This window comes from Sebastes umbrosus, chromosome 23 (genome assembly GCF_015220745.1).
Source record: "Sebastes umbrosus isolate fSebUmb1 chromosome 23, fSebUmb1.pri, whole genome shotgun sequence".
Classification (NCBI taxonomy): domain Eukaryota; kingdom Metazoa; phylum Chordata; class Actinopteri; order Perciformes; family Sebastidae; genus Sebastes; species Sebastes umbrosus.
In genome coordinates, this window is record NC_051291.1 from 3,917,980 (window position 1) to 3,931,540 (window position 13,561).

The window sequence follows — 13,561 nt, forward strand, 5'->3', positions numbered from 1 at the left end:
ATGGTGAACGAGTTAGAAAAAGTTACCTGTTTGCACATCCAACAGACGCAAAGTAACTTTAGCAGTCGTTCAGAGTCGTGTTTGTGTCCATTTTGGAATGCAGGTCTAATATATTCATTCTCCTTTTCGCTCTGTTTTGGTCTCCACCAACTCCTGAGGGAAATATCCGGCTCTGTAGCTGCTAACTGCTCCACTATGTTCACCAGCTAGTTGCTAACTTTGTCTGCGATGAGAGCGGTGGGACCGAACTAAAACAAGGTGGCGGGCGTAAAACCAAAACAATCAGCTGAAAGACTCTAAAACGCTCCGTATTGCTGAGGGGAACTGCAACATTGTTTTCATTGCGCATAGTATTTTTTTTTTTTCATTGTTAAAGATGCAAAATTTGATATCCAGAGCATTTAATATAGCATCAAACAACTATTTTATATGTAAAGATATAGAGGAGTAATGTCTACCTGAGCAGAGAATGAAGTCTCTCTCCCTCTGTGTGTGATGTCATAAGAGCTTCTCTGTGCTTTGTTGACATAGCCGGGCCGGCCGCGCGTGCTTTTAGTGCGTGATCGTGCCAGGGTTTACATTAGCCGACATATGACAGCTTTTGGCCGGCATCACATGTAGTTGTCCGGCAGATTAAATGATCCGATCAGTTGAGAAATATGCCAGATAAATAAATAAAAAGCCGGTCTTCATACACAAATACAGACAAATATAAATAATGATTACATTACAGACAGAGAGAAAGTGATAGGGGGACGAGAAGATGGACTGCATGCAATGTTTTGGTAAGGTATTAGTAATAATTTGAATGTCAACGTTATGAATGAAGCTATTCGGTAGTCTGCAGCCCTCAAAGCCACACAACACTATTTTGAATTTGACAAACGCAGAAATCAAACTATTATTTTATTTTTTAGACCTCTTCTTCATTTAACTTACTTTCATGTTATGTCAAATGTAGGCTATTATATGTCAAAAAAAAAAGTCTATCGTAAACCCTGGTTTGTGCATGTGAGCGTGCTCCACTGGCTCTGCACTGCTGTCATACGGCGGTTACAGCTGATAACGCCGCCCGGAACAACGTCTGTCAGGTTAACGCTGTTTGGACTGTTTGCGCTGTTAGCACCGTCGGCATGTTGAAAGCCGTTGAGATGCAATGGAGATGCTCCCAGTCCTATATTTAGCACCTTTAATGTAAAAATATAGATTTTTTTGCAGCATTAACCAGAAAAAAAATAACCTTGGCTCCAAACTCTGAGGTTTAACTCAACCAATGAGATCATTCTCAAATGTTAGCAAAACTGAAAACTACCATTTTTTTTTTTCCCTCTCCTGCTGCCTCTTGGTTTCACCAGCTCTCCCTGTTTCCACCTCTCTCTCTCTCTCTCTCTCTCTCTCTCTCGCTCTTTCCGTTCATATCTCCAGCTGTCGCCTGGTAGAATGTAAATGAGCCTCTCAGCACCGAGCCTATGATGGTGTCAGCCCTCTCCTTAGTCTCTGGTCTCATTAGAAGCCTAGTGTAGCTGACATTTACCCAGCCGCTGTGTTGACTCGCTCTTCATGGCGGGCCACATGGGTCAAAACAATACACAGTGAAACTTCAACAATCCAAATCTCTTTGGAAAGGAAGGTCGCCGGAGTCTGTGAAACGGCCGAATGTTGACTAAAAAAAAAAACACTAAAAATGCTAAAATAAAGCTTTGAAATGTAAAATAAATCCATACACGTTCCTTCCTAAATGATCCTAATTTGAAGCATGTGCTGTGTCCTTGCTGTACTGTAAGCATCTGACTCATTAAGATTCTGAATTAACGGCAAATGCTCAACATTAGTCATTTTATCTTCACAAAAAAAGAAATCGTGAAGGTCGTTTTGCACAACAACCTGTGTGATTTTACACGTTAGTTACTCCCAGTCCGCCCATTGATAACGTCAGAACACTGCACGCTATCGCCTTTAGGAGGTAATTCAAATTTGCTTTGATTGGGGTGAACAACAGCCGCCTCCTGAGCCCCAACAGTAAAGCTGGAGGAACGTCTCTCTGCGAGTTTGAAATTAATAGGATGGCCGCAACTATTTCCTGACTCCTCCGTCCTCCCGGGACCCCGCAGCTCTGTTTTTCTGCGGTCCTCTCATCCTGTTACTAATGCCTGAGTCTGTGTAACCCTTATCTCCATGCTCACTACATGGCCTGATAGGGCTCTGTGTGTAAGCAATTAAAAGAGCTTATTTGCCAGATAAGTGGGGGAGAGCGGTCAGATTGAAAGCCACAGGCTGCCAGTATCAGGTCTTTAGGTTACAGCCCTACGGGTTAAATAGCCCGGGGGTGCAGAGTGAGCCAGACGAGGCGTACGGCTCAGCGTGAGTGTGTGGAGGGGCTGAAACTCTGCCAGAGGGAAGCACACACACACACACACATACACACACAAGGCACTCTGTATGTTTTCCACATAACCAACATACACACCGGAATGAATATTTAACCGTCATCATAAATAAACATGGGTAGAAAGGATACATTTCTGTGTTCATATGTATGTATGTGGATTTAAGTAACCGTGCACAGATAGAATATAATATTGCACATCAAAGGCAGTTTCCACCTCTGATTTCTAACAGGCAGACAGGTGCAATGTGATCTCAACATGCTGTATTTAGGGATAAAATACACGGCTTTAATATTACAATAAAAAAACTACTATAGCTGTCAGCTGCACAGTTACCCTTCGTACACTATTTACTTCATATATAAATAAAAAATATGTGATTACACATAAAAATGTGTGATTCATCGTTTAATTAGAAACAATTTGTTTAGTTCAACTAAGCAAACTCTTCTCAAGTTTCTTACATGTTCTGTGTCACGTTAACCACAACAGTCGAGTCTTTTTTCCGTTCTGTTCTACTCTGTCTGTTCTGTCAGCTTCCCTCCTGTCTCATTTGATTGTAATGGAGCAGACAGATCACATCCCCATTATGACTCACAAATAGAGCAGCTGACAATAGCCTCAGTTAGCTGAACGATGAGAATGAACAGACATAACGTATTCCCAAAACAGATTTTTCTAATAACATTTCAGATCTACAGGTAATATCAAATAGCTCACCTGTTCTACCTATTGGACCACCAGATGTGGTTGCTTGGAGATTCGCTCACAAAGCCTGACATGACAACACGTGTGGATTAGAAAAAGAGAAGCAGTAACAGAGTCTTTCTGAAGACGGGGGGTGGCAGAGTAACGGAGAAGGAGAAGACTTCGACCTTGGCCGTGACCTGAACAAACTGTAATGAGTTCTGAACTTCTGCCTCGGCTCAGTATTGTTGTGGTTTTCAGAGTGCTGAGAGCTGGTAAACAGGATATTGAGTCCCAGATGGGTTTGGCTCACATCATGAAAGTACTGTAAGGCCCACAGCTCCGCACAAACCATCAGCCATCGAAATGAAATGGAGGGAAGGGGATGGGGAGGGGAAGAGAGGGGAAGAAAGATGTTTTTTGTCGTCCAAAATGTGCGTTGGTGTGTTTGTTCGGAGGCTGGGCTTATCCTGCGTGACGGGCACATGTTTATGAGCCACTGGGCCACACACAGAGCAACACTAAGACGCTGCTGAAGAGATAAAACGTCCACGCGGGGGGTAGAAGAAAAAACCCTGGACGCAGACCAGCGGAGCTCCGTTTTCTCTCGCTGTCTTTTCCAGTTTCTCTACTTCTGTCTCCGCCTTTCCTTCTTCCCTCTGTGTGATCACAGCTAAGTGGAGTAGGACTGCTGGATGAGGGGGAGGACAGCGTGATCACTAACTACAAAGACTGGGCTGTCCCAGCAGAGGAGGATTCTGGGATGGAAACTAGACGACAAAGAAATGTAGACCATCGAAGCAGAAGTCTATTTCAAAAAAAGGCTTAATTTCTTGAGGCAGGACAGCCCTGAACTCCACATTAAAGAGGACCTATTGTGCTCATTTTCAGGTTCATACTTGTATTCTGGGTTTCTACTAGAACATGTTTACATGCTTTAATGTTCAAAAAATGCTTTGTTTTTATCATACCAGCTGTGCTGAATCACCTCTTTTCACCCTCCGTCTGAAACGCTCTGTTTAAGCTCCTTCCCCGCCTCCTGAAAAGCCCGGTCTGCTCTGATTGGTCAGCTGGCTCCACTCTGTTGTGATTGGTCAACCGGACCAAACCCTTCAGACTCCGCTCCAGCTCCGCTCTAACTAGCTTTGTTTGAGGGCGTGCCAAACTAGCCGCTAGGCAGGTATTATGCAAATGTATTACGTGGTGACATCACTACGTTACGGAAGAAAAGGCGGGACTTCAAGCGAGGCGAGGCGTTTCAGGCAGTTCAGGAGCAGTGTTTCTGTGGGGGAGAGTAACTCCCTTTGACGTGGACTTTGGGCTTTGTAACTTTGCAGACCTTTTTACATGCACAAAAAACAATATTAATATTTAAGAGAGGTTTTGGAATATCCAATATTTTTCAGCCTGGGTTCTCTTTCGGGAGTTGTGGTCAGCATTCCACTATAACAATTTATTACAGTGTTGCATTGTTGTGATCTGGGGGAATAGCCGCAAGTTTACAAAAGATTCAAATAGGCCAAGCAGCCCAGTATCCCAAGGAATTACGTGCATATTGGACAATTCGGCAACATACATTTTGCATTCAGTGCCAACATTCAGTGCCAATGTAGGAGTCAGTGTGCTCTTTATGTTGTGATGTGAAGATAAGGACGTGGGTGGTTGATGTGCGTCTAACTTCCATGTAGGAGACTGCTTTTTAACATCCCTCTTTCTTTTTCATTTGGTATGAAGTGTTTTAGTTCATATATGACTAAACTGTGAAAAATTGTTTAAGATGTCAACAATCATGTGGATGAGTGAAATGAAGGTCAAATATGGAATCCTGGTGGTCTTAAACTCTTCGGACTCCACTCCAGCTCCGCTCTAACTAGCTTTGTTTGATGGCGTACCAAACTAGCCGCTAGACGGATATTATGCAAATGTGTTACTTGCTGACATCACTACGTTACGGAAGAAAAGGCGGGACTTCGAGCGAGGTGTTTCAGGCAGTTCAGGAGCAGCGTTTCTGTGGGAGAGAGCTACTCCCTTTGGCGTTGACAACTTTGCAGACCTTTGACATGCACAAAAAACAATATAACGCACTAAAGGAAAGGGAAAAAACACAAAAGCATAATCGGTCCTCTTTAAGACACTGACTATGTAATCACGTTCCCGTCTCTTTTTTAACTTCTACCCTGTCTTTTATCAAAATAAAAGCAAAACTTCCCCTAACATAATCATGAATGAAGCTATGAAAGAGTATAAATGGCCCTTGCTCCTTGCTCAATGTCAGTTATAGACATGTTTTCTAAAAGAAAAATGATGAACTACTTCAAAATATGCTGCTATTATTTTATCAATGCTGGCTGCTTCAGATGGATCTTGATCATCATATTCTACTAATGGGCCCATTTTATAGTCTATAAATTATTAACTGCATAAACAAAACATCATTTTTTTAAAATGGAAAAAAAAAATATTGCTGTGTCTATACATCCGGCCATACTTTTCTGCAACTACTGCCAAAAAAAAACATTATTTTTTAGTATTGGACAGACCTGAACTCTGAACAAGCAACCTCCAGGTCACAGTGTGAGTATCCAGAGTTTACAGCAGTGTGTTTATTAAAGCAATAGAAGGTTAAAATCAGAAGTGGTGTTTAAAATGTATCACACATTTGGCTCAAATTTCCACAGCAGCCAATATAAAAAATAGAGAAAGGGCCGGTCAACATAAAGGCCTGCCAAAAACTGTCAGCAGGCAGGTAAGACAAAACAATCTAATCAGAAGAAGAAGAAGACGGAGGTCAAACTGAAAAATGTATAGGAACCTTTTGCTGTTATTTCATCTTCTCTGCCGAGCTCCTGTTTATTCAAAAGCTGGCAATTTCTTTTTCTTTTTTTTACTCCAAATGAATCAGAGCAGAGCGAGCTGCAGATCAAATAGAATGTGAAAGAGAGTATGGAAAAAAAAAAGCCCTTGCTTCTTACTTACATCAAACACCCGCACGGTGGGCGCCAATCAGCCGCCGATATTTTACACAAATTCCAATAGTTTCAGCCTATCAAGCACATGGCTTTGTCTCGAGTCACGAGGCTTTCATGTGGAGCCACGATGAATGAATCCCTGGGCAGCGTACCGACGTGTCCGGTCTCATCTTCAACACTGTTTTCTAAGAACAATGAGGTGCCAGTGGTGACGTCATCATTTCTCTGATTCCACTGTGGTTTCACCAGCTAAAAGCATTTTCTGGAAACCAGTGAAGACAGATTGCTCCACCAGTTTTAAGATAACGACTCAAAGTGTGGTGTTTTGGAGTGGGGTTGTATGAGGTACGTCATCCATCGTAGGTGTATTGTTTACAGTAGATGACGGTCGGCGCGCCCCAAGCATCGACAAACAGACAGGGGCACCGACACCGGAGCAAAGCAATACACTGCTGTGGACGGGGATGGCAGAAAAACGTATTTTAGGCACCTAAAAGAAAGGCTCACCTAGAAAAATCCATATCCGTTTAAGTGTACGCAATATACAGAGTATTTTCACCGCTTTATCTTGCCGTCAGATAGCCCTTTCCTTCTTTTTTACTGACGGAGAAGTGAACTGAAAGTGAAACTTATCTATGCTCTCTCCAAAACCAGCAGGCTCAGATGACAAAAACAGTATAGATACATTTTACTTTCAGTTCAGTTTGCCATTAGAAAATATTCTAAATATAGCGTACACTTATACTGATATTGATTTTTTTTTAGGTGGCTAAAATGTGTTTTTCTGCCGGCCCCATCCACAGCAGTACATCGCTTTGCTTTGGTGCCGGTGCTCACGTAAATAATACACCTACTATGGATGATTACCTCATACAATCCCACTTCAAAACACCCGAACTATCACTTTAAGTCAATTTGGACGGACTAAACAAAGCTGTTCACTGCTCAGTTGACTCCCATCCATCAATCTATTAGCTATACCTGCTTATTCTTGAGGGTGGCGGGGGGGCTGGAGCTGGGGAGAGGCGGGGTACGCCTTGGGACAGGTCGCCAGTCAGTCACAGGGCTGGCACGCTCACATTCACACCTACAGGCAATTTTAGACTCAATTAACCTAACCTGCATGTCTTTGAACTGTAGGAGGGAACTGTGTGCGCCTGGAGGAAGCTCACGCAGGCCCAGGGAGAAGGCAAGGCAAGGCAAGGCAGCTTTATTTGTATAGCACATTTCAACAACAGGGCAATTCAAAGTGCTTTACAGAAACATTCAAGAACATTGCGACAAAATGCAAAAGAACATTAAGAAATAATTAAAACAGTTATAAAAACATAAAAACATTAAAACATTAAAGATTAGAAAATAAAAACAAGCTAAAAATAAAAGCTAGGATAGAAGCTAAAATTGCATAAAACTCAAAAGAGTAAAAGTTATAGTGCAGTGTCAGAATAAAAGGCACCCGCAAACAGGAAAGTTTTAAGCTTTGTTTTAAAAGAAGTGAGAGTTGGAGCGGTCCTGCAGGTTTCTGGGAGCTTGTTCCAGATATTTGGTGCATAAAAACTGAATGCTGCTTCTGCATGTTTAGTTCTGACTCTGGGGACACTAAGCAGACCTGATCCAGATGACCTGAGAGGTCTGGATGGTTCATAACACAGCAGAAGATCAGAAATGTATTTTGGCCCTAAACCATTTAGTGCTTTGTAAACCAGCAGCAGTATTTTGAAATCAATTCTCTGAGAGACAGGCAGCCAGTGTAGAGACTTCAGAACTGGACTGATGTGATCCACTTTCTTGGTCTTAGTGAGGACTCTAGCAGCAGCGTTCTGAATCAGCTGCAGCTGTCTGATCGATTTTTTAGGAAGACCGGTAAAGACGCCGTTACAGTAGTCAAGTCGGCTGAAGATAAATGCATGTACTAGTTTTTCCAAATCCTGCTGAGACATCAGTCCTCTAATTCTTCTTATATTCTTCAGGTGATAGAAGGCTGTCTTTGTAATTGTCTTAATATGGCTGTTAAAGCTCAGGTCTGAGTCCATGACTACACCAAGGTTTCTGGCTTGGTCTGAGCTTTTTAGAAGAAGAAGAAGAAGACGCCGGGCGGCAGAATCGTCTTGCTGTGAGGCGACGGTGCTAACCACTGCATCACAGGCTCAGTCCAGAGGTAACAAAATCCACCTAGCAGCACCTCTATAGCTCACTAACGGGTCTTTTTCACATCAGACATTTTGACTCATCATAGTAGGAAAAGCAGAGATTTTCACAGAAACATTAATGATCTGTTCTATTCAAGTGTCTCAGTGAGCCATGACAGCATGCACAATACCTCAGACCGGCAATCCACGCCCCCTTTTGAGGGAGAACAATCCCGTGTCCCTCAGAGACAGTAACAGAGTAAACAGAAGAAGTTGAAACACGTCTCCAAACTTCTACTTTTAAACAAACCGGTAATAGTAATAACGCTATGCTGAAGAGTTGCTGTGTAGTTGGTTGCACCAACAATAAATCCAAAATGCTGATCTCAGGTTTGTTCCTCTGCCACGTCCTAAAAAAGATCTAAAAGAGGAGCTTTATGGCTCCAAGCTATAGACCAGACCAGCGTGGCGTCATCGCCGAGGCTGTCGTCTCCAACTAAATCTCAGTCTCTAGATCAAACAGTTGGTTATTAACACGTTGGTTATTTACAGACAACACTTAGACTAACGGGATTCAATCACATATGTAGAGAACTCTGGATAAGCAAGTAAGTAGTCGGGGGGTATATAGCGCTCCGCATGTCCGTCCGTTCGCGTGTCTCACTTTCGTTTCCTGAGCAGAAAAACTCGGAAATCATTTAGCTTAGGAACTTCAAATTTGGTATGATGGTTGATAGTGAGGTCTTGTTGTGCCTGAAATTTTGGCCAAAAACTGTGATTTTTTTTTACTTCAGTTTCGTTTCCGGAGCAGAACTCGAATTCTAGTCTTCTACTGACTTTATCCTCAGGAAGTTGAGCTCATAACAATCTACATTGTGCTCAATAGACTAATTCAATTAGTTCCAAAAGGGAATGTGAGCCATGCTTGTTTATTAAGGTACCAAATAATATTAAAAATAATTATCAGACATATGTATAAAACAAACGTTTGTATAACAAGAGATGAATGCATACGAACTTGTCAAAATTACAATCCAACCACACGTCAGATTACATTGAAGTCAACGGGATCTTCGGCCTTGACTTTTTGCGAAGTATCCGTACAGTATGTGCCGGTCTGATGTAAACCTGAAGCAGCTAAATGGAATTCAGCCATCATTCATTTTATTATTTACAGCTGTTATCGTCCTTATATGATCACACATCTGGTATGTGTTTGTGTGTGTTTTTGATAATGCCATCTTACATCCCGGTGTCCCTTCATTTGCTTCTTTCTCTCTACTGTTCCTACTGTAACTGTCCGAGACGTTTCAAAACACTTATTTGTAAATGTAATTCCCAAATGTATTGTTTATCAAAAAAAAAAGAAGTTTAATAAGTAAGCTCCCACAAAGACCCCCCACTGCTGGCGAGTTGCGTGTCACAGCTGTTTGGAGGCAGCGCTAAGTCGGCCCGGTTGGCGAGGAAGGAGCAGCGGACCGCGAAGCCCTCGGTGTCACCGCTTTGGATCGATGGCGAGGCAGCGCGAAGGACGAGGTCACGTGACCCGCCCCCAAAAAAAAAAAAAAAAAAGGTGACATTGGCTGATCCGCCGGCGCTGACCAGACAGTCGGCACCAGGTCGCCCAGCTGGAGGGGGGAACCGGTGTGACCTGAGCCAGACGGCCCCGAGCTTTAGAACCCGATCACTGATGATGGTGGTGGAGGAGCGGCTGCTGATGCTTCCAGCTAACTGGGGACTTCCTGGGCTGCCAGTTCTTAGGAAGTAGCTGTTGGCTGCTAAAAAGCTGCTCGAGGTTGCCAGATGACGTCATGTGTGATCTGCTGCATCCTTCTCTGCTCTGTGCTGAGAGACGAGGACAAGAATCCCCGTCCTTTATTCTATAGTGAAAGTCCCGATTCATTCATGTAGAAATACTCTATTACCAATAACTGTACTGCATTCAAAGTCTTACTGAAGTATTGGCAGCAAAATGTACTTAAAGTATTAAAGGTAAAAGTAATTGCCCCTGTGACTGATATTATATTTTACATTGAGCTAGTTTTATATACAGTTACCCAACCTAAGGGTCGGGCCCCTCCAAAAGGTCACAAGATAAATCTGAGAGGTCGTGAGATGATTAAAGGGGAACAAAGAAGAAAAGACAAAAGTTCTGCTACACAAATTTCTTTCAAGTCATGACGGCAGAAATGTTCTAATTGGTTAACTTAATTCGTCGAAAGGCCTTTACGCACTGGGGGTGTTTTTTTAGCATGATTTAGTGTACGTCAATATATCTTTTTAGAACTGTTGTTTTTGTCATGAATACTTTCACACAGGATGTGAATATTCTGCAGCGACAAATCTACGTACTTTCTTTACTGGAACAAGGTTGATTTTTCTGAGCTTTCGCACCCTGAATAAGGCCGTTACGCATCGGGGGCGTTTTTTGTTTTGTAATATTAATTCGCACATAAATATATTTATTCGAACTGTTGTTTTTATCTTGAATACTTTCACACAGGACGCAAAAATTACGCGGCGAAAGAGTGAAATTTTTTTTCCGTAACAAGGTTGATTTTTCGGAGCTTTTGCACCTCGAATAAGGCCGTTACGCACCGGGGGGCTTTTTTTTTTTTTTTTTCAGTTTTGTGCGATTAATTTGCACGTCAATATAATTTTTAGAACTGTTGTTTTTGTCACGAATACTTTCACACAGGACGCAAATATTACGCGGTGAAAAAGCGGCGTACTTTTTTTCTGGAACAAGGTTGAGTTTTCTGTGCTTTTTCACAGTGACGTTACGCACCGGGGGCATTTTTTTTGTGCGATCAATTTGCACGTCAATATATTTTTTCGAACTGTTGTTTTTGTCACAAATACTTTCACACAGAACGTGAATATTCCGCGGTGAAAAAGCACATTCTTTTCACAATAAAAGCCCTCGACGTATAATATTTTATTCGTCACGTCCCCGGTGTGTAAAGGCCTTCACTGTGGAGCCACAGTTTTTCTGTCTATATGATCTTAAGCTTAAAGGTCAGATCCCCACATCATCTGGGACCTAAAGGAGTTTATTCTCAACCGTTCCAAGTTTGCTTATAATTAACGCTGTAAAAAAATGTGTTGTTCTTTGTGCAGCTCCACCTCTGACAAATGACACTACAATCTGCACGCTTGCCCCGCTGCTCCACCGTATACTCTTTGGTGTGTATTTTATTTCTGTCTCCTCCATCCACCGTGTCATCCCGTGTGTTGTAAACTGACAGCATGTCCAGTCCTGTTGTATTTATCAAATTAAAAGCATTAAGGTGTGTGTGTCTGCAGGTGGAGGAGTCACTGTCGCTGTGTCACTGCATTTCATCATCGGAGGAGGAGGACTCACTCGATTTGCTTCAGGTGAGCCGACATTAGTCTCAGGTGCAGGAGGTCACATCGATACATCGCTATTAAAATGAGTTGACTTCCTGACAGCAGTTTGGTACTTCCACTGACCCCTACCTATAACACTATATTAGCTCTGGACACTGTTGACTTTTAATGAAGACTATCGGCATTTTACAGTACAGAATACCTCTGTTGGACTCATCTGATCCAGACTTCAGTGTAGACTCCATAAAAGAGTCTCTATCAACCCAACCTGTTGTATAAATACTGAGGTCTCCATGGAAGTTAGAGTTAATGATTTGGTGAAATAAAGTCAACAGAATTGATTGTTAAGCTGCAAGACAGGGACTAATAATAACTGGAACATTGCACTCACTAAACCCCAAAAATTAGTTGAACTAAAAATACACAGGAGTCTGGTTTATGAGGGTTTTGTTTCTCTCGTGGGGAAATTTAGGAGTTTTTACAAATGCTGCAATGATATAAAATAAAAAATTAAATTAAATCCACACAAGTATGAGGCATCACTGCACTATGAGCATGCACAAAATTAATTTGTTCTCCTGTTTTAAAAGCTATATTTTAGGAATCAGTCACAGATAAATGACACAGATAAACCAGGCCTGATACTTGGTAAATACTGAAGTCTCCATGGAAGTTAAAGTTAATGATTTGGTGAAATAAAGTCAACAGAATTGATTGTAAAGCTGCACTACAGGGACTAATAATAACTGGAACATTGCACTCACTAGACCCCAAAAATTAGTTGAACTAAAATACTCTTTTTTTTCTCTCGTGGGGAAATTTAGGAATTTTTACAAATGCTGCAATGATATAAAAGAAAAGAAAATAACATTTCTAAAAAAAATAATAATGAAGTATAAGGCATCACTGCACTATGAGCATGCACAAAAGAAAGTGAAATTTGTTCTCCTGTTTTAAGAGCTATATTTTAGGAATCAGTCACAGATAAATGGCTATAAATCAGGCCTTATACTTGGTAATTGTTTCAGTCCTGATTGGATGTTGATGCTGTGCTGATGCTCCACAATAAAACACTTCCCATGCGCACTAACCAGCGGTGGAAACTCCTCTAACAAACACACACAGGGGGGCACAAAGACAAAATGACCATGTGAATGTGTCTTACCTGTAGTTGTCCCACTCCCTCCTCACACACCTTTAACGCCCTCTCAAACCATCTGCTGCTGCTGCTGCTACAATCCAGTGGTGTTCCTGTGATCTGGACACATTTGCGTCCTGGAAAAACCAGGGAGTGGTGCCTCTCCTATTTTTTTTTTTTCCCTCCACTGGATGAAATCAAACAGCTGTTGTCAGAATCAGACACGATTCTTCTTTATTCCTGCAGCGTGGTGGAGCATCTCATCCTCCCGCATCCACATCCACCTCCCCTCTCTCCTCCTCTCTCTTTATTCCGTTATAGTCCACAAACAAGCAGCTTTAATGTGCTGGTGAGCTCACAGTCACCCTGAGGATCAACACCGCACACTCAAAAATGAATATATATATAATAATTTCTCCAAAGTGGGATCGATCCGGATCAATCACTTCTTCTCTAGTCTGCAGTCTGCGGTCTTCTCCTCCGCGTCTCTCCTCAGTCTGACAGCTCGGCTCCGTGCGCAACAACTTTTTATGGAGACTCCGGAGCACACGCACAGCCGCTGTACCTCCAACCTGGGTAACGCGTTACCGCAGACAGTACTCTGATTACTGTCATATTTAGATGTTCATTTTTTAAACGTCACAGTGACTGCTTCCGTTATCACCTCCAAATGGAAAGCAATGTGATAATCAATCATAATGTGATTGGATGTATTTATTTATTTTGTCTTATCTTTTATTTTATTGGTTTTCTTTGTTAGATATGTGAAATACATGAAATATCATGTCTTTGAAATTCTGACTAAACATTTAATTTTATAATTTAATTATTAATATTGTTAGTCTGTCTGTATGTGTGTATATGTATATATGCCTATATTTAAAATTCAATAAAAATATT

At 41.8% G+C, this 13,561-nt stretch overlaps 1 protein-coding gene and 2 long non-coding RNA genes across 3 annotated transcripts in view; 2 read left to right on the forward strand and 1 right to left on the reverse strand.

Annotated features, from left to right (window-relative positions):
* LOC119483103 overlaps positions 1–7,232 on the forward strand; it is a 146,438-nt gene extending 139,206 nt beyond the window's left edge. The window contains exon 4 of the long non-coding RNA XR_005205617.1: positions 7,184–7,232. This is a non-coding gene — a long non-coding RNA (uncharacterized LOC119483103). The remainder of the gene's footprint in view (positions 1–7,183) is intronic.
* Positions 1–13,301, reverse strand: part of LOC119483102 (chemokine-like protein TAFA-2) — a 71,089-nt gene extending 57,788 nt beyond the window's left edge. Inside the window, exon 1 of the mRNA XM_037761154.1 lies at positions 12,689–13,301. The gene's annotated coding sequence lies outside the window, so the exon portion shown is untranslated. The remainder of the gene's footprint in view (positions 1–12,688) is intronic.
* Positions 8,123–11,625, forward strand: LOC119483104. Its single transcript, XR_005205618.1, has 3 exons — positions 8,123–8,201; positions 11,293–11,358; positions 11,479–11,625. It is a non-coding gene; the product is annotated as an uncharacterized LOC119483104 (long non-coding RNA).
* Positions 13,302–13,561: the final 260 nt, after the last annotated feature.